Below are 22,218 nucleotides of genomic sequence, written 5' to 3'. Positions count from 1 at the left end.
TTTGTGCATAACCACTTAAAATCCCTCACTGATGCATTGTTCACCTGTACCTCTTGTATATTGCAAGGTGAAGAATTTTACCTTAAAATAAAGCCTTAAAATAAAACTATACAATTAGGAGCAGTGAAAGCAGGGTGGATTTGATTTTTTCAGGTCTGTCATATGAGCCAAGCCCTGTTTCCCACCAACAGAAAATGAAGACAGAAGCCAGCATGTTTATACCAATTGATATTGTCTCTTTAAAATTCAGTATTTTACCTTTCAGTGTGCTTTATAGGTCAGTTAATTTTTGATGCTTTTTCTTTTTTTCCTGTTTTGTTTTTTTTTTAGTGTGAGCTAGGAACAGAATATTGCTGAATCTGCTAAAATAGTTGTGTATTTTTTTTTTAAGGCTGACATTTAAGCAGACAAAAAAAAAAATCACGCTTAGTGCTGCTGTGATAATAAATAGTACTATAATTGATTGTTGATAGAAACCCTTAAAATACATTTTCATGGATGAAATATACTTTGGGTAAACAGTGTTCAGTTTACCTATTAAAATAATTTACTATATGCTGTGGGTTTCTTTGAGTATTAAGGAAGTAGAACTTTTTGAACAGCAGTAATTGGTTGACACTGCTTGACCTTAATGCAAAGCTGCAGTATTTAATGAACAAACGGAGGGAATAAAGTTTTGATAAATAAGGCAATTTTCCTGAAACCTTTAGAAATATGCTTGAAGTCTTTTAGTGCTAGATTGACGGTTTCTTCTTTTGTGAAAAGAATAAGTGAATAATTTAAGGCTATATTTCATGTTTTCAGATCTTCATTCTGTCATATAAATAATAGACTGCGAAATGCAGCAGCTCCTGCATTCACAGATTTAATAGGGCTATACAAGTGAGTATCTTACTCAGCTTCTGTCATCTTAAAATGCTCTTTTGTGCATATGTATACCTGAGAAGCAATGCAGAAGTGGGACAGTCCTGGACTGCTTTCAGTAACCGAATTCCATGCTATAAGCATGCCACATACTCTGTTTTAAAATGAGTTCAATACAGCTTGATGCCAGCTTTAGTATTTTCAGGTTTTAATTCTGGTACAGTATTATGGTGGACAGATGTAAAAAAGAGAAAGTAATATGTGGCTATTCAAATTAAAGCAGAATCTGAAGTTTGCTTACTTGCACGGAAAGACTGTGTGAAGAATAATTCAGTTTTACATCTGACACAGATCTTGCAAACACCATTAGGTCATGATGAGAAGAGGATCAAGTGTATTTACTGAAATAGTGAAATATCAAGGTAATTTGTATGGTTTCCTACATTCATTCTTAGTTATTTAATTAATTTTTTTTTGGAGGGAAACAGTACTGGGGGAGGGAAACAGTACTGGGGGAGGAAGAACAGTGAATAGTAAGTTCAAGCTGGTTTGTTTTATGTGTTTCCATTCCCTTTCTCTCCCACCGCTTCAGTAAGTGATAGAAGTTTTATGTATGTTGAAAGAATAGTGAAGTAAGATTTACTGAGAAGATGTGCAAAGCATTGGGATGTTTTCATATTCTCAGTCTTCCAAACAGAAGCACAGTTTTATAGAATAGAATAGAATAGAATTAACCAGGTTGGAAAAGACCTTCGAGATCACCAAGTCCAACCTGTCACCCAACACCATCTAATCAACTAAACCATGGCATCAAGTGCTTCATCCAGTCTCTTCTTAAACACCTCCAGTGACTGGGACTCCACCACCTCCCTGGGCAGCCTATTCCAATGGGCAATCTCTCTTTCTGTGAAGAACTTCTTCCTAACATCCAGCCTAAACTTCCCCTAGCGCAGCTTGAGATGGTGTCTTCTTGTTCTGTTGGTGGTTGCCTGGGAGAAGAGACTAACCCCCACCTGGCTACAACCTCCCTTCAGGTAGTTGTAGGGATGCTTAAGCCATCGGAACCATGAAGACTCCCTTGGAAAGTACATCCTGTTGGGCCTGTTTTGTTAGTTGCAAGATTTAGTGTTCCCAAACACTTCCCCTTAGAAGTTTTAGTTAAAATATCTGTCTTTCCTGCTTGTTACCTACTTCTTTCAACATGGGAGTAAAGCTAGTTGTTAGGAACCTTCTGCTATTATATGACATGGTAACAAACTCTTCCTTTCCCCCATTCTGTGTGGGTATGCTGGTACCTACACAACTGAGGAAAGTTCTCTCACTGATATTTTGAAGACTGTAGCATATAAACGATGTTTAATAAGTCTGGCAGATGGTTGTCTACCTTTATAATGGTATTGATTTATGTAGTTCCCATTTAGGTTCCAGGAGTGTCTGATATGGATCCCTCAGACAAAGTGAGCAGTCTCTTGTGAGGTTGTCCATCATCTTTGCTAAAATACAAGCAGTTTCTTCCCTGTTTCTGCTTACTGATACTCTCCAGTTCATGTAGTCATTTTGTCTCTGACCTTTCAAGGAAAATAATCTGTGTCATATTACATAAATCTTAACATAATGGAATGTGCTGCCCAGGGAGGTGGTGGAGTCCCCATCCCTGGAGGTGTTCAAGAGGGGACTGGACATGGCACTTGGTGCCATGGTTTAGTCATGGGGTCTATGGTGACAGGTTGGACTTGGTGATCTTTGAGGTCTCTTCCAACCTTGGTGATTCTGTGATTCTGTGATTACTTCAGCAAAAGACTATGGTCTCACTCTAGTAAGTCCTCTGCAAATACACATATCAACTGTTCTTTATTTGCAGGCTTTGGCTTGTTGATGGGGAAAATGTGGGAAGGAGGGTCTGAAAAGCAAAAGAAGGGGATGGGAAAGCAGAATAGCAAGGAAAAGCAGTAGAGATACTTTGCTAATGGCTGTATGTAAGTGATGCTGATGGTTGGGTTTAAATTCTGAATTGGCTTCTGTTCTTTGTTTAGTCAGTGAGACTTAATTTGTTAGCACCTATAGAAATTAGTTAGCAGTAGTTATGACAAATGGAGTATGTAATTCGAGAATCGTGTTTTGTCACACGTTTTAGTCACAAAACCTAGTTGAAATCAATTGTCCAAATGTTCACTTAACATATTAATAAGTAATACAGGAATACTTTAAGCCCTCTTGAATTAGAGATATTACATCTTGTTACAAAATTTAATGCCAGGCTTAATAACTCAAAGTATACCCTAAAATAAGCACACAATTTATGTGCTAGTATATTGCAACTGGAATGCTAATTCAAATAAAAAAAAAAAAAAACAACAAATAAACCCCAGCCAAACAAAACCAGAACCACTGCTTGGTTGAAAGTATTTAATATACAATTTTATTTAATCTAGTTTCTTAAAAAGAAATGCCCACATTTATTCCTTTGAAATAAGTATGTTTTTCATGGCTAAATGCAATTTCAGGTACAATTTAATACAATTCATAGCTAAATACAATTTTCTCAATATGATTTAATTTGTTGTGACAACAGTGGTCAGACTGTGTCCTCTTGTTCTGGTGCTGGCTGCCTGGGAGAAGAGACCAACCTCCGCCTGTCTACAACCTCCCTTCAGGTAGTTGTAGAGGGCAATAAGGTCACCCCTGAGTCTCCTCTTCTCCAGGCTAAGCAACCCCAGCTCCCTCAGCCTCTCCTCATAGGGCTTGTGTTCCAAACCCCTCACCAGCTTTGTTGCCCTTCTCTGGACATGCTCCAGCAAGTCAACATCCTTCCTAAACTGAGGGGCCCAGAACTGGACACAGAAGCTGTTTCCAGTTAAATGCTATTAGCTTTGAATGTTTTTAGTAGGAAAACATGTTTTAAAATAACAGCCTATCCCATTGTGATGTGAATAGATTACCTCACAGTAGTTTTAAAGTTCTGCATAAACATGTTTTTATTAAAGAGAGATTTATTTAAGAAAAAGAAGAATAATTCTTTACAAGTGCATTTTTCTGTGGCTAAAAGAGAGCTAGCTTAAGTTAGATACAATACAAGACAGATATGGAGGGGCTGTAGCCAGTGTAGAGGAGGGCAACAAAGCTGGGGAAGGGCCTGGAAAATAAAGCTGATGAAAAGTGACTCAAGGGGCTGGGGATGGTCAGTGTGAAAAAGAGGAGGCTGAGGGGAGACCTCATGGCTGTCTACAACTACCTTAAAGGACGTTGTGGAAAGGCGGGTGCAGGTCTCTTCTCACAGGGAATTAGTGACAGAACAAGAGGGAATGACCTCAAGCTGTGACTGGGTAGGTTTAGACTGGACATTAGGAAACTTTTCAGGGCAAGAGTGGTCAGGCATTGGAATGTGCTGCCCAGGGAGGTGGTTGAGTCACCAAGCCTGGGTTTGTTTAAAGGTGTTTTGGATGTGGTGCTTGGGGATATGGTTTAGGGGTGACCCTTGGATCTGGGTTCTGGGTTGGACTTGGTGAACCTGAGGGTCTTTTCCAACTTGAATGTTTCTGTGATTCTGTGTTAGATGCCAATTGCTAGAATTTCATTTGTTTCCTTTCCCTTAGAAACACAGCACTGGACATTCTTAGTGTGTTTGTAACCTGCTGTAATGTGTTATTGAACCTTATACATTTTTGGGGCATCTTATTAATATTGACTGAACTACTTTCTTGAAAATACATCTAAAAATATTAAGTACTGAAATCTGTTAAATAGGGGTTTTTAAAGAAGTTCAGGCACAGGAATTGAAAAGAATGCTGAAAAATAGCCAGGAATTGCATGCCCATTTAAATTTCAGGTTGAATACTGAGGAAGTCTTCAATAATGCTCAAGCTGTTAGAGTTGTCTCTCCACTATTACTGTAATCATAAAAACAAATTGAAAAAGGTGGATGTGAGTCCTGGTGGATAACAAGTTAACCATGAGCCAGCAGTGTGCCCCTGTGGCCAAGAGGGTATGGTATCTTGAGATGCATTAGGTGGAGGGAGGTTCTCTTCCCCCTCTAGTTTGCCCTAGTGAGACTGAAGTATTGTCTCTAGTTCTGGGCTCTTTAGATCAAGAGAGATAAGGAACTACTGGAAAGAGACCTTCGAAGGACTATGAAGATGATTAGAAGACTGGAGTATCTCATGAGGAAAGCCTGAATGACTTAGAGGCCTTTATTCCTGGAGAAGACTGAGGTTATCTTGTCAATGCTTATAAATATCTAAGGGATGGATGTCAAAAAGATGAGGCCAGACTCTTTTAATACCACTCAGCGACAGGACAAGGGGCAGCAACCACAAACTGAAACCCTAGCAGTTCAGTCTTCACTGAAAGGGTTGTCAAACATTGGAATGGGCTGCCCAGAGCAGTGGTGGAGTCATTCTCCCGGGAGGTGTTTAAGCAGTTTCTGCTTTAAGTGACCATGCTATAGCAGGGCAGTTGGATTAGATAATCTCCAGAGGTCCCTTCCAACCTCTGCTGTTCTGTGATTCTGTGTGAACCACGTGGATTTACCTTTCATGTTGTTTCCATCTCTCCTTTTACATGATTATATGGAATACTTATTTGACTTGGAAAAGGAATACTAGTTACAGTCACTTGAGTTTTTGTTACATGGAAGTTTCTAGAAGAAATGTATTGCCTTATGTCAATTGAATCCCTTTAGGTCAAATGAAAAATGAAAAACCTTTTTAGTGTTTTTTCTTTCTTTTCTTTTTTTATCAAGCATTTTTATTCTTCTTCCAAAGGTCAGTTTCAGAAGTGTGGTACCAGGACTGCTACTCCAACTTCCTCATTGCTGCTTGGCTGTTGAACGTGTGGAGAATATCATCCAAGGCATAACTGTCTCCTTTGTGTTTGAGTATCTGCCACTATGTGAGTTAATATTTGTATGTTCTTTTTCTGAAATGAAAAAAAAAACCCAGACAATTATTGTTTGCCTCATTTTCATTAATGTCATTGTCAGGTTTAGCATTTATCACCATCATCCCTTTCCTCTAGTTGTCTAAAAATTATTTAAAATACTCTTTCTTATTTTAGAAACAGAGATACTTCTCTCCCCAGTTCACTATGTCATGTTTTAGAAGACAAGGGTATATATTGACTGTAGTATTTGGTTTTAAAAGTGACAGAAAACTGTAGTGAAATCTGCTGTCTGTGGAACTGGTGAAACATAGACAGTGTCAGTGGGAGCTTTGCTTTCTCCCATAATATGCTTTAAGTTCCAAGCTAGAGGGACAATTCACTCTCTTTACATTAACAACATGGCAGTGTTTAGTAATGATACAGTGTATTCTCTTAAAGACTTGCCAATTTTGCCTTAAAGAGCTAGTTTATATTACCTTAATTTGCCATATTCCCTCTGTTTAGTTTGAAATCGCCTTGCAAATGTTAAGGTGATGCTACTGAATTGTATAAAGGAATGGGGAAGTTGAAATGCTGTCAGTGTAGCTACAGAGTACTAGTACTGCTCTACAGGAAAACACCGGCTCCAGAGAGTAAAGGTTGGAACAACCTTTTGCTTTTTCTTACTTCTGTCAGTTACTTTAATTAGTTATTTTCCTTCATACTGCTTTTGATAATATAAAGCCCTTTCTGAAGTGATTTTGTAAGGTATATATGTGCTTGGGTTTTGGTATGTATGGTTTCTGTACCTTTTAAATGTAGTTAGTTTTCTTTAGTATTGCAGTAAAGTACAGAGCACTGTGCAGTACATTACAGCCTATGCATCAGAACAATTTTCATGCCTCACTCAATTCTTAATGTAAATTAGTAGGAACATTGGTTATCCATTTGAGAAATTGAGTTGGTATAAAAATAAAAATGCACTTATGGTGTGTGGTGCTTTGTGTATCATCTTGGGAGTGTTTTGCTGTTTATCTGTCACTTGCATTAGAAAAAGCAGTCACTGGCTGCAGGTGACATTAAAAATTAAAGGTTAACCTCAATTTCTTTACTGACCAGACATGGGGCAGAAAGTTCTTTTGGATGTGTGCCTGAATTTTGGAACTGTCAAAAAGAGTTGAGAAGTAAAGACTTGTGCTTTCTGGTAGCTTACTCTTTTGATGTCTGCATGGATGGCTGTATGATTTCAGCATTTTCAAGTGTTTAGACTGCTTGTCGTAGGTTATATCAAGATCATTTTTCATTGCATTCAACTTGGTGAAATTGAAAAAAATCACATGATAATGCTATATACTAAAGAGTTATAATAAACTCATTGTACTGACCTATGTAATTTTGGGAATGTCTGTATTCTGTTATTTAGAAAAACTAATAAAAATAGCTTTTCCCCCCTAAAACTAGAGCATATGTGTCTTTCAAAAATGAGTTAAAATTGGTGTTGACAATTGCTGTAGCAGCTTTTGAATATTCTGGTTAGCTCGAGATGCATTTAATATAAACCAAGTTTAATACACTCATGAACTAGCCTGGAAGATCTTTCTTTAAATATTAAGACTCTTGACAAATTTGGTTTCTACCCCATGGTGAGTTCAGTGCAAGCCAGATTTGGTAGCATAATGATTCCCTTCCGTTCTCGCTCACTCCGAGTGTTGGAGGCAGCATTCAGATCAGTGAAGACTGGCTTCAAGCAGCAGGGGTTTCCATGTAACCTGCCAGATAGCTTTCATTTGCAAAGTAGGTATTATGCTTGTTCAGTAGTAGAACGTGGTAGAGGGAAGTCTTGATACCTGAGATGCAAACTCAAAGCTGTGACTGCTGCTGTTACCTTCCATTTCATCTCTTGATTTTACTTACCCATGCAGTGATGTAGTGTGCATGTAATCACTAGATCTCCTGTTTCTTGTTGGTTGCTGAGTGAAAATGAGAAGGGAAGAAAGAAAAATGAAATTGCCTGCTCCATCTTTGTGATTAAAGTAGAGTGCCAAAATGCAGCTGTTTTCTTTTTCCATCCTCCATTTACTGAAAGGTAAATCTCTTCTGTCCTTGGCCCCTTTTGCCTCTTGAAACTTTTTTTGGAAGGAAGAAAGCAGAAAATGTTAATCATTGAGGACAGCAATGAATATTGCTTTGGAAATGAACATTGTAATTGACATCTTGGAGCAACCATAATACAGAGCAGTAGTCAGACCTATATAATTGTTTTAAAATTACAGGACCATGTGCTTGCTTCATAGTAACCTTGACACAAGTTGTTTCAGGACTGGTATGCTGGAGGTTCTTCAGACTTGGAATTAAATCATGTTAAGAATTGTTTGGTGTGAAAGTGATAATGCTCATTTCACATGCTTTACTTATTATTCCCAATTTGTTAAACCTATATTTAAGAACCAGTAATTTCCCTGAAGACAAAATATTTGTAAAAGCCAGTTACCTTTTTTCCTTTATTTCTCTCTGCTTGGCATTATGCCAATCTTGTCCAAAATCAGTTTCACTTCACACTTCCCAATTTCTTCTATTTAATATCCTTTAATGTTGACATGACAATGAAGCTGGTCAAACAAGTTTTGTTATTGGGATAATTTATGAGGAAACCAAAATACTTTATAACTTTGCACATAGTTCCTTTGAATCAAGGAGTAACTAAAGCCCATATAATAGTTGGTAATTGTTGGCTCTAAAGCCTTTGTTCTATAAACTGTTATGAAACATCAGGAAATATGAAACATGTTCTTCAGAGGAAATAGATCATTAAGCACTGCAGAAAGTGATTATAGTTTTAAGTGCAGTACTTTTTAAGAAGGGATCTTTAGGTGATTTTTATGTATTTTCTGACAGGCTCTAGAATAGGTGGCATTTTATAATTATTTCCTTTAAATAAACATCTTTAATAGTCTAAAAAGCACTATTGGGTGACTTGCAAACGTGTTACTTCTTTTCTTAAATACTACAATAATCTGTGGTTTGTGGAGCAGCTAAATTACCCATCTGGTGCACTGCTGCACAGTGACAGAGGTCATCAAACATCTGAGGTAGGAGCAGAACATTTGAAGTCTTTAGAAAACCCAACGTGTGTTCACTGCACTGTTTTGTTGTTGCTGTTCCTCAGTGTGGGTGGTCTGTGCATCAGTGTTTATTTATGGCTCTATTGCAGAAATTGGCTAGAGGGAGAGATAAGGCAATGTGCCCTGGTGGCCAAGAAGGCCAATGGGATCCTGCGGTGTATTAAGAAGAGTGTGTCCAGCAGATCAAGGGAGATTCTCCTCCCCCTCTACTCTGCCCTGGTGAGACCTCATCTTGAGTACTGCGTTCAGTTTGTGGGCTCCCCAGTTTAAGAGGGACAGGGATCTGCTGGAGAGGGTCCAGCGGAGGGCTATGAGGATGATTGGGGGACTGGAGCACTGCCCTGTGAGGAGAGGCTGAGGGACCTGGGGCTGTTTAGTCTGGAGAAGACTGAGAGGGGATTTAATAAATGTTTCTAAATATCTGAGGGCTGGGTGTCAGGAGGGAGGGGACAGGCTCTTCTCACTTGCTCCCTGTAATAGGACAAGGAGCAATGGATGCAAGCTGCAGCACAGGAGGTTTCTCATTCACTATGCCTTGTATTCAGTATTCAGTATCACTAAGGTTGGAAGAGACCTCAAAGATCATCGAGTCCAACCTGTCACCACAGAGCTCATGACTAGAGTAGGGAGGACACTAGTGCCCACTGCAGGCTTGAACTCACGACCTTCCCCATTAAAGGTCTTATGTGCTACCAACTGAGCCACACACTATTCTATGTATGTATTCTATGCTCTGGCAGGGGGTTGGAATCCAAGCTGGAGCCAAGAGAAAAATTGTCATTCTAACATAAAGGTTTCTGTTGAAGGGGATTAGAGGGTGAGAAAGGAAGAGAATGCTCTTCTTTTTAGTTGAATGTGTTATTCCCATGAATTGTAATACCAGAAAGTGAATCAAGACACTCTTGCTTGGAGACACTCATACCATCTGACAGGAAAGTGAGTCTAATGAATACAAAATCCAGGAGCAACAGTATTTCTTCATCTAGTAAATGGTAGAGAGAGCTTAATTACACATTGCTCTTGAATGCACAGATTGTACTTCATTTCCTTTTGGTCATTTAAATTCAGGCTTTGAAAGGATTTAACTTAAAGGAAATACAAGAGTGCTCAGACTGCTACCAAGTTTTCGCGGTATGAATAGCAATACTTCACACGAGCAGGAATATTAGGGAGTGGGTTGGGGGTTTTGTTGCTGTTTATTTTGACCCCCAAAAAAGTCATGCAGTTTCTTCAGTTGGAGTCGAGGTCTAAGAGTTTAAGAAAGGTATTTACTTTGTAAAGAGTAAGTTTTGACAAAAGCAAAGTCAATGGCTAAACGGTGTAAATCATGAATCAGTATCAAGTTATGTCTAATCAGGATTTAGTATTCCAGCTGAGGATACTTTCTCGTGTGAAACTTTACTCCAGCTGAAAAGTGACCAACTAAGTGTATATCCATATTCATTTCACATAATAAATGCATTTTGATGAGTGAAGTGTAAACCTTGAATGAATTTGTAGTTATCTTTGTGCATGAAAGCTGTAGTCATGAAAACCGCATGAATTTGTAACATTTTAGGGGGAAATAGTGATTTTATTGTTCAATGTTTAGTTTTTAGCAAAGGTAAATAATAGACTAGCATAAATATAAAAACATTCTTGCTCAAAATCCTGTTTTCATTTGAAAAGAGAAAGTGTTATAGTACATCAGGTAAAGGATGAACCACTTCATATAAAAAAGAAAGCTCTAATATTCAGCAGGTTTCTTCATTCATGGCAATTGTACTTTACACAGAGATCTTCCTTATACTCCTAAGTTCTTTGAAATGAAAATTTGGCTAATGCTTTTGTAACTTTTCTGACAGTACTCTTCTGATGTAATTGTTGACTATATCATTAGTGGGCAAAATTAAAATGCAGGAATCTGAAACAGAAGAATTCATATGCAAGCTTCTTCAAAGAATCGTGGTAAAAGCAGCTTGTAAGACTTAGACAAGTTTCAAATAGTCTTCAGCATCTTTTTTTCTTGTGACTATTTTAATTTTTGTAATTACTGTTGGGGGTTAGTTTAACCTTTTGGTATTTTTCCTGCAGCATATACTAAGGAGTGGTATTTGATTGACTTCACTGTTTCCAGTACAATCTCTCTGAGTTTGGGATGTTCTTCTCAATGTCCCTGAAAGTTTTGCGATTAAAAGTCCCACAAAATAACTCTGCTGAAAGAAAGGAGTTCCTGTGTGTTAGCCATAATTTGGAGGATGCAGCAGTGATGCACTTCCTGACTTCCTTTTTGCCAGGCATTCAGCAGAAACTTAGGAAATTTAATACTTTAAACAGAAAACAAAATGGTTCAAGTAATTCAGGACAGGAAAGTGGTAGATGATGGAAGAGACAGTTCATTTTGGGTCACTTTCCAAGTCCATGCATTCTCCACTTGCCAAACCAGAATGTAAACTTGAAATCCTTTTAGATTCGTGTCTATTACATGGCACAAAGGTAAGAATGACCAGAAAAGTCACTATTATTTCAATGAGTCTTCCTTTGAATGTATTCACAGTCTTTGCATTTCAAGTTGCTTCTAATGGCTGCATATTGAGTAACTTGAACAAACAAATACATATAAGCAGCAATTTCATTATATCCAGGGCTGACCTGACTCATCAATTTTGTTTCCTTAAGATGAGTAATGTTTCTTCATTCACATGGTGGTTTTCAGGTATCACCAGGGAATGACCTCTTGAAAAAAAAAGGTTATGTGAAACTGTGGTAGTCTGGGAGCTGCTTCATTACATGTATTTGTATTTGCATTTACACTCTGAAAATGTCCTACTAAGCTCTTGCCAAAACACTAAAAAATGTTCCTCATATCAAAACTAAGTCAGAGTGTTTGGACCAGTTTGATTTGACAGTTTTCATTCTCAAGGCATAGATCTCTTTAAAGTCAAGTTAGATGTTAAAAGACTGAAGGCAGTTCTTAGTTGACTTTCACAAAAAAAAAATAACCCCGCAAAATGTACATGGAAGTATCTCAAGATAGATAAGAGAGGTGAGTATTCTTCTCAACTGAAGAGTTCATTTTCCACTCTGAGGATCTTTAAACCTCATTCCATCCATATGGTGGAGCAATAACTTAGTTAATGAAAATTGATATTCTGGAGTTTTTCCTTCTCATGCAACATCTGTAGACATATTCCAAAACTCTACATACAGTTCTGTAATTAACAGAGTGTTTTCATGGCATTTCATCAATGAATAGGAAAAAAGTTGTTTTTACAGGTGGAAAAAACAATATTTTTCATCAGCAATACAATTATTTGATTTTGGTGGTGTTAAAATACAAGCTATTGATGTGAAATACAGGTTTTGTAACCTTCTTGCAAGCCTCTGTAGAGGGAGCTGGGGTTGTTTAGCCTGGAGAAGAGGAGTCTCAGGGCAGACCTTATTGCTGTCTACAATTACCTGAAGGGTGGTTGTAGCCAGGAGGGGGTTGGTCTCTTCTCCCTGGCAACCAGCACCAGAACAAGAGGACACAGTCTCAAGCTGTGCCAGGGGAAGTTTAGGCTGGAGGTGAGGAGAAAGTTCTTCACTGAGAGAGTGATTTGCCATTGGAATGTGCTGCCCAGGGAGGTGGTGGAGTCACCATCCCTGGAGGTGTTCAAGAAGGGATTGGATGTGGCACTTGGTGCCATGGTTTAGTCATGGGGTCTTTGTTTTGTGATGATGTATTCTTGTGAAGATACATGAATATGCTTGCACTGTTCCCTAAAATTCAGTTTAGGTTACATCGGAAAAAGTATTTTTTTTTCCATGTTAATTAATTAGTTGTTAATTTCTTTCATTTTAAACTGCTTTCAGTGCCAGAGAGATAATTTTCATTATTTAACCTTTCCATCTTTGGCATAATACAAGGTAAAGGTTTACCTTTTTTTTAAACTCAAAATCATAGAATCATAGAGTCAACAAGGTTGGAAAAGACCTCAAAGATCATTAAGTCCAACCTGTCGCCCAAGACCTCATGACTACTAAACCATGGCACCAAGTACCACGTCCAACCCCATCTTGAACACCCCCAGGGATGGTGAGTCCACCACCTCCCTGGGCAGCCCCTTCCAATGGCTAACAACTCTCTCTGTGAAGATCATTGCTTTGGCTTTAGCTTTATATTCAAGATACAAAGGAAGATACATTATGTCCCTACCTAACCTGATGTAATAATTAAGAGGTTGTATTTCTAGACTGGATGTGTCTGATTTTTGTTTTCAGCCTTGTGTCTCACTATTTCTGTTCTTGATTAGAGATTTGAAGATTTATTGATTATTGCATCTTTTCCACATTTAGGAAAATGTAGATCTTGTTCAGTCACCTCCTATCATAAATAAACTAGATACACTGATCTCCTATACCTCTGTCTCCCACACCTAACAATAAGATTTTTGCTGATTGTCATTCTTGTGACTCCTTTTTGTGCCCTCTTAATTTCAACTTCTTTTAAATTAAAGATACTAGGCCAGGGTATGTCATTCCTGTAATGCCACATGTGCAGATAATTTTGGATCCTTAGTACTACCATATGTTTTGTGGTAATGCACCCAGGGATTGTTTTTGGCTATTTAGCTACAGTAAGAAGGTAAAAGGCAGTTGACTTATTTACTCCCAACTTGCAAACTCTTTAGGGATTCACTGCTTTCTGGGATGTAACCCTTCATTTTATGTGGCTTGTCTAGTATGTTCATAACATTCTTAAGGTAAGTGAAAATGATGTAATTTCTGCTCTGAGATTTACTAAAGTAAAAATTCTTCCAATAAGCTGCTTAAATTGTTTTGGTCATCATAGAGCTTCAGCATTTCCCACAACAGTGAAGAGCCAGTCACCACTTTTTATATGTATTTTGTTTGATTGATACTTTAGAAGAGACAATAAGAGGACTTCACAGAGCATTAATATAGCACAAAGAGGCTTATAATGTGTTTAGCTGTTGCTGATATTTAATGATACAGCAAAAAACACACCCTTCTACAGGGCTGCTTTTAAGATCCAAGGGAACCAGAGAAATTGTTAAGAATAATAGATACCATGGCTTGGATTAATTCTTGTTTAAATTTGTTTTTAGGAGTGGAAGCAGAAAAATCCTGTCTTAATCTTTCTCTTTCTTTTAGGTATGCCGCTTATTTAGCTTTTAGTAACTTGTAATTTAAGATCACAGTTATTAGGTGTATTTCTGCATTTTATATATCACTCCCAGATGCTACAGTATTAGTTTTTATCACTGCATATTTTATGAAATGTCAGCCTTCTGTTGGCTGTTCATGCAGCATTGTTAGTGATCAAAGCCACAACATAAAGGAGAGGAATCTAAACAGTTGGCTTATCTTTGTCCTTCATTGTGACACAGTACTGTAAAATTACTTTACTATATAAAAGGCAACAAAGCATCACGTAGAACACTCTGAAAAGGTGAACTTTTTGTTGTGCTCAACGAAATAGATAAACTCTTATCGGTGGGATTTTGCGTAAGAAAAGTAAATTTAGCAGTGATATCATTTCTGGTTGGAAAAAGTTCTCATCTTTTGCTGCCTTTTTAAAGCATGGTGGGTTGGGTTGGGTTGGGTTGGGTTTGGTTGGGTTTTTTATTCATATGATATTATAAATCTATCCATTGAAACTTTTTCAAAGGGAAGAAATGTTGTGCCCTTTAGAGTAATCTGCATGGTGTCTGTGGAGCTTCTTTCTCTGGGATACAATTAGTCAGGGCATGCTATGTCATTTGAAGAGTGATAATTGGGAAGATAATAGTCTTTACCTTATGAAAAGGTAAAAGGGAAGTTTAGGCTCGAGGTGAGGAGAAAGTTCTTCACTGAGAGAATCATTCATCATTGGAATGTGCTGCCCAGGGAGGTGGTGGAGTCACCCTCCCTGGAGGTGTTCAAGAGGGGATTGGACGTGGCACTTGGTGCCATGGTCTAGTCATGAGGTCTGTGGTAACAGGTTGGACTCGATGATCTTTGAGGTCTCTTCCAACCTTTGTGATACTGTGAAAAACATTGGTGATTATCAAGTGTGTTTAGCTTTTGTTTCAGTTTTTCTTGTGTGATTCTTCTGAGTTTATCTAAATTTCTCATTCAAAATACCAGAACAAATACCAGCCAGCCTCAATTTTTTGATTTGCCTAAATGAGTTGTGTGCCAGAACTGAAGTAATAAAGTAGGAAAAACTCCACAAGCTCTGGAGATACTCTATAGGAATAAAAATCTTGAATTATATCAATCAGCTGTTGTGTATGCCCTGCACAGCAGTTGGTTCAGTCAATTTTATGGTTTGGGATGGTTTTATTAAAATCAGCTGCTGCTTTCAGTAAATCATTGAAAGGTGCTAGTTTTGTATATGCTTTTTGGGGACCTGCAGCCTGCCAATCCAGTCTTTCAATATTAAACGTTCTTAAGTCAGCTCACCAAGAGGCTGGGCTGAATTAGCGAGACCCTTGCAATAAGGAGTTTTTATCAGAATGGTACAGAACATGAAAAGGGAAATGCTATCTCATACTATGATCGAGGTGGAGAAAGTAAAAGAACAAAAGTATGTCTGGTGTGTTACAGAGGTCAAAGGCAGGCATGATAGTAAACAAAGCTCTGAACAGTACCTCTTAAAAAAAGGGTAATGATGCACACAGCTTGATAGAACCTGTTTGTGTTTGTCTTTCCAACTGCTGTTGTGGTGATGCTTTTCAGTAACTTGTACACATGTATTCTCTTGTGATTTATGACCACATTTTGACAGATATTTCAGAAGTTTTGAACAAACTGACTTGGATATACCCACATGGCATTGTGATCAAGATGACCACATCCATTTTTACTTCAGATGTGGCACTGGAGGATATCATTCTCATATACATGCAGAGGTTTTATTACTTCCTTCTTAATGTGTTTGGAAAGAAGGCAGAAAAGAATGAAGACATTCTTTAAAGGAGAGAGAAGTGTTTTTTTCCTCTTCTGATCTTAGCACTTTCATCAGAGGTTTCAAAATCTGTAGTTGGATGGTAAATATTTTGTTCTCATTTCCTTTTCAGTTGTACAGCTATCACTACTTACAGAATCATAGAATTAATAAGGTTGGAAAGGACCTCAGAGATCGTCCAGTCCAACCTGTCACCCAACACCTCATAACTAACTAAACCATGGCTTCAAGCACTTGAGGAGATAAACAGATGCTAGCAGTGCTTGAAGAGCTTGAAACATACCAAGCTTATCAAAGCAGGTTTTGGTATCTTTAGATTGCTGAGTTTCTTTGATTCCTTGACCAAGCAGTCGTACATTCATTATTAAAGGCACAGCTTTCATGAACCTAATATACAGATTGCGCTGTGACCCGAAGTAGAGCCATATCTTAGTGAAGCATAATACATTGTTTGAGAGATGCAATAGTTGCTTCTGTAATCAGTGCTCTGTGATGCACAGTTTCAATCTTTGCATGAAGAGATAGTAAAAAGATGGGATGATAGCTCTTTGTTAATATGCTTGATATAGTTGAGGTACTTTGGTGCCTTTTAATCTCATACTCTTGAATCTTGATACACACACAACTGATAGGCTTTGGAAAGTTAATTTCACTTTACAGGTACTTTGTCTGTGCATATGCTCAAACTGTTCCCTGGATTGGACATACAGCATAAGCTTATTTCCATAAAAGCCACTTTTATGAGTTTTGACCACCTTTTCCAGCTGGTCACAAAGGCTTTCTTTACTGGGTAATTGAATGCAGCAGTTTGTTGAGCTTGCAGGCAGTGCTCGCACCATCAAAACAAAAGGGTTTTCAACCCTTTGTTAATGTGCAGTTATCCTCACGTCTCTAATCTGAGAGTTATAAATGTAACTGACAGAGAAAATTGAGTGAAATTCATACTCAGAAATCGTGTAATAAGATATAAATTGTTAGCTTGGACTTGATTCCTTGTCGATGAAAATTGTGTTTCTGAGATGTAGCTATATTAGTTTACGCAAGGGATATCACCGTGCCGTTACCTGTGGGATGTAGTAGTCAGATTGCTGTTCTGCACTGCCAGACAAGGGTGAGAAGTGCTTCTAAACAAGATCATGTACAAGAGATGTTATACTGCAGCCACATATTTAAGGACTTTGTGTTGACCCTTTCTTCACTTATTAGCCAAACTATTCTGAAATACTTGCATTCCAGTTTCTTTGTGAGCTTGTGTCTCTGGGCTCCTAAAATTGCCACAGGGAGAAGCCAGACATCCAGAAGCTGTGTTCCGTACACCTTTTTGTTCAATATGATGGCTAGTATTAATGGTAAACACAATGACAACTGTGAGTAGTGGCTCACCTGAAAGAGTTAAGATGCTTTCATGGTAACAGTAGATTAATTCAAGTATTTTGGAAGTTAATGAAGTTTTAATGAAGTTTGTAACCAATTTATTGGTAGAATGTTAAGTACAAGAGCTAAAGACACTTTCTGTGAATAAGGAATCTCTGTTACAGCTTAAATGGAAGCTGATAGAAATTTCTTTAACTTAAGCCACATATGCTGTACAGTGCCATGTTCCCCTTGTCTTTTCCCTGGCAAAATTACACTACAGGAGAAGCCATTCTACATAACAGAGATTTCCCTCTGTTCACTAGCAATTGAGAAAAAACTGCAGTGCTTAGACTTCTGTTGATAATTTTATTGATAGTGACCATAATTATGCCTCCTTAAATGATAGTGAAAGTAATGACGTACAGTGTAGAATACGTTTCAGTAATCATAGAATCAATCAGGTTGGAAAGGACCTCAGAGATCATCAAGTCTAACCTATTACCTAATATCTAACACCTTATGGCAACTAAACCATGGCTTCAAGTGCTGCATCCAATCCTTTTTAAAGCACCTCCAAGGATGGTGACTCCACCACCTCAGTGGGCAGCACATTCCAATGGCAAATTACTCTTTCTGGGAAGAACTTTCTCCTCAACTCAAACCTAAACTTCCCCTGGCACAGCTTGAGACTGTGTCCTCTTGTTCTGCTGCCGGTTGCTTGAGAGAAGTAACCAACCACTTCCTGGCTACAACCACCCTTAAGGTAGTTGTAGAGAGCATGCAAAGGTAAAGATGGATGTTTACAAAGCCCAAAAGATTTGAGTGCTTCAGTTTGGAGGATATCAACAGAATGCTGAAGAAATATGACTATTGCAGAGATTTTGGCTGTATTGAATATCCACTTTACTCTCTGAATGTGTGCTGCTTAGATCTTCCAGATAACGTGCTGTCAAAGGCCCAGGTTTGAATTTCATTGTAGTCTATCTCAACTGTAGTAACTGTAGTCATGAGATTGCAGTATTTATATATGCATCAGGTGCCCTTTGTTTTAGCTGTGGTATTAAAGTGTGGCAATTTGCTATTCAGTTCATATTCCTGATTTTTCTTGTACTCTGAGAGGATTCCCATTTCCCCTCGAGGCTGAAGATTTTTTTAGGAATGTTCAAAAGAAATTTAACATGTCCAGCTTCTGATTCAGGGACTACAAAACCAGATTGTTCTCTTTAGTAGCAATTGGGAAGGTGACCATTTCACAGTATCTGTGTCTGAGGTTGCAGAGGGGCTAAGGGGAAGACAGGTAAATGCTTTTTATATCTAACCACTGTGCCATGCGTGTCAATTAAAGAATAGGTTGCTTAAAGGTGGGAGATGCACCACCATTCAGGGCTCCTTGTTGTATTCCCTGCCAGTCAGTGGTGCAGTTACTGTATGGGTTGCCTTTCTAACTGTATGGAGCAGGTGCTGAGAGAAGATAGTTAAAGCAAACAGTGATAGGCATCAGTCATGTCTTTTGCATACTAGTGAGCCAGTGAAGGAGGAATGTGTCTATGTCTTTATAATGGCTAAAATAAGATAAATTCAAGAATATCTGAACTTTAGGCAGGTCAGACTTTCAGACCCAGGAAGACACAATTGGTTCTGTTTAGCCTGTCTGTCAGGAGTGAATTTCTGCTTTGAATAGCAAAACAAAGGATATGAAAGGTATAAGCACTGTAACAGCTTCCTGCTTCCCTCCCCACCTGTTCTCTTTTGACTTGCATTGTGGATTTAAATTCACACATGCAGATGATGTAAAGCAAACCCACTGTTTATGTAGAGTATGTACAGAAAAAGGATGGCATGTGTTTTTATTGATCTTTGGGTTGGATTTGTAGCAACAAGATGGTAGGAAAAAGATGGACTAAACCACATTCACAGTTGTTCTAAGGCCTACTAAGGAAGAAATGGGTGCTATAAACATACACTGTTTAACCCTTGGCTTTGTAACTATAAGGGGATAAATTCTTCCCACTGCATTGACATTATATTCTCCTCAGCATTGGAGATTTTTGATATAGTATTAACAACGTGGGTGAACACAACGTAATAGCAACATGGACTGTGGTTTTAGATTTGTTTCTGCTGTAGTTGCTTCTCTCTGCAATGTCTAACATCAAGTTTTTTAGCACCCAGCAATGAGTATTTTAAGCATTGGCAATTAAAAATGAAACAAACCTCACAACTGTAGTACCTTACATCACTAAAATCTGTTCTGCATTGACTCAGAGCTTTGCTCCCTGCTTTTACATAGAAATTGAAAGTATAGTCTGTGAAAGTTCGGAGGCTAAACTCAATGTCTTGGGCAGGGATGGCTGGTCACTCCCACTTTTGATGCATGAACAACAGACTGCATTTCATTGGGAAGTCCCTTTATTTTCATACTATAACCCATTAGAGCTTCTTTTTGTGATAGCCTAAAATACTTCATTTACCATTCACCCACTATTCCTCCAACCAAATGTAAGGCTTCATCTATTTTGAGCATCCCACAGGAACACAGGACTTAGGAAAGGGACAAAATCAGCACAAAAATAGGTGGTCTGAGCATTTATGCGTTAAATATGCATGTTAATTAGAAAAAATTAGGAAAAATATGAAAACAGATGTTACATAAATTATTGCTGTCTCAGGATAGTAGTAACTTAGATATTGACAATAACTTTTATATGTGCATGTGTATGGGTATGTCTGTTCCTGTGTTTTGGACCGTTTATGCAACTCCTGCATGGAGAGAAAAGTAGAAAAATGACTTCTAGCTTAGGTAGGCTCTCTGATTTTGTGGACCAGTGGGTGTTTCTCTCCTGTGTTATACTACTCATTGAGGTTCATGAAAAAAAAAAGGCACTACCAACAGAACAGGTCAAATTTTAAACCTCTCAGGAGGTATTTCAGGTAATTGGCATTAAATATGTCGAAAACTTTTTTTCTGCATATTACAATATCACAGTATCACTAAGGTTGGAAGAGACCTCAAAGATCATCGAGTCCAACCTGTCACCACAGACCTCATGACTAGACCATGGCACCAAGTGCCACATCCAATCCCCTCTTGAACACCTCCAGGGATGGTGACTCCACCACTTCCCTGGGCAGCACATTCCAATGACGAATGACTCTCTCAGTGAAGAACTCTCTCCTCACTTCTAGCCTTAACTTCCCCTGGTGTAGCTTGAGACTGTGTCCCCTTGTTCTGGTGCTGGTTGCTATAGAGATGAGACCAACCCCTTCCTGGCTACAACCCCCCCTTCAGGTAGTTGTAGAGGGCAATGAGGTCACCCCTGAGCCTCCTCTTCTCCAGGCTAAACAACCCCAGCTCCCTCAGCCTCTCCTCACAGGGCTGTGCTCAAGGCCTCTCCCCAGCCTCGTTGCCCTTCTCTGGACACGCTCAAGTGTCTCGATGTCCTTCTTAAACTGAGGGGCCCAGAACTGGACACAGTATATTGATATTATACTTGGCAGCTGAGATATTAAAATGTAGTTGCAGTCAAGTCCTCAATTCTATGACATAGTTCTTTACTGTGTTTTATTTTCCCTCTGTATTTGCTTCCTATTTCCTTTGTCCTTCTCCTCTGGTGGCAAAAAATTTCCTAAGGCTTGCGAGTAGAATGTAGTCCAACAAAGGCAACTGAAATACTGAGAACATAAGAGAATTCTGTAAGTGGATATTCATGCTAGAATTCATCTGCTCTTAGTGCAGTTGTTTTGTCATTTGATAAAGAAGACACTTCTGACTGACAACCAATTTGCTGAATATAAATTCTGATATAATTTGAATAATTACATAATTTCTGTCCACGTTAAAAAAACAGACATATGTGCAGTTCGTATTCTAATTATCACCACCACAGACTGAAAAGTTAACTTCTCAGAAAATTAAGGCAATACAACATGCAGTGAGGGGAAATGTTGAAAAATAAAGACCTGTAGCCTTCTGTAAATGTTCAGATAATTATTTCAGTATAGCATTCTACTTTTCTAGGTTGCTAGTTAAGTTTTCATAGTCTTTTGAAATCTTGGTTCGTTTAGGGGTTTTTTGTTTTGTTTGTTTGTTTTAATTTTCATAAGATACAGCATATACAGTAGGAAGATAAAAGCTACAAGAAGTAGACAATGAATTGTGAAAGAAGAGGGATAACAATATTTCCAGCAGATTGTTAGTATTGAAGACAGTGTTCAGAGCATGCAATTGCTATTCTAGCAGAGGCATTATGCTAGTGGATGTATGAGAATGTGGTAGTACATGAAAATGAATTACAGAAAACTATTAAGAAATCTTATTTATGTCTTGAAGAAGAAATACATTACCATAAATCCCACTTTATACCAATAAATTGTGTTGCCTACCCAGAATTATTTAAACAGGGGGAAAAAAAAAACAGAAGCCCCACAGAATCAGTGATGTGTTAATCCTTCATTGCACATGTATTCATTCATTGCATGGAAGAGTCAGATTGCAGGGGGAGAAAAGGAAATTGTATAAAAGAGGAGTAAAATTGTTCCAGCTGTGTATCTTAAATTTTCAGGGAAAAAAAAAAACCACCACTACTTTGGAAATTTGTATATTGAGTATCAAACCCATAGTAGTGATGACTTCTAAGAGTGGTTTGAGCCACAGTTTTTCTCTGAGATACCGTTGCCTTCTCTTGCTAATTTTGTGTATTTTTGTGAGCAGGCTGACTTTAATTTCCCTATCGACTCCTTGAGAAGTCATTTCCATATTGCAGCACACACAGATGATTCCATTCCCCTAGAAGGTATTTCTGTTACTGTTACTTTCTGGTGGAATAAGAGCAACCTTAACCTCTGAGCCCAACCCTGTTTCAGAATCCCTCCAGGCCTTTTCTGCCCTGGTCATTTTAGGGAAGTAACTCAGCTGCACACTATCACAGGTTCTGACTTCGGTAGAAGCATCCAAATTTTTTCTCTATAGTCAGTTGAAACTGGTATAAGCTTATGGTCATTGTACCTTGTTGCTCTTTACTGTTGCGGACTTTAGTAACATAGTAATGCTAAAATTGGAATTCCTGCACAGGGCTGTATCCAGCC

At 38.3% G+C, this 22,218-nt stretch overlaps 1 protein-coding gene across 1 annotated transcript in view; it reads left to right on the top strand.

Annotated features, from left to right (window-relative positions):
• TBC1D5 (TBC1 domain family member 5) overlaps positions 1 to 22,218 on the top strand; it is a 329,215-nt gene that overhangs the window by 61,684 nt on the left and 245,313 nt on the right. Inside the window, exon 3 of the mRNA XM_054161226.1 lies at positions 5,625 to 5,751. The gene's annotated coding sequence lies outside the window, so the exon portion shown is untranslated. The remainder of the gene's footprint in view (positions 1 to 5,624; positions 5,752 to 22,218) is intronic.

This window comes from Dryobates pubescens, chromosome 4 (genome assembly GCF_014839835.1).
Source record: "Dryobates pubescens isolate bDryPub1 chromosome 4, bDryPub1.pri, whole genome shotgun sequence".
Lineage (NCBI taxonomy): Eukaryota > Metazoa > Chordata > Aves > Piciformes > Picidae > Dryobates > Dryobates pubescens.
This window is presented reverse-complemented; position numbering and strand designations above follow the sequence as displayed.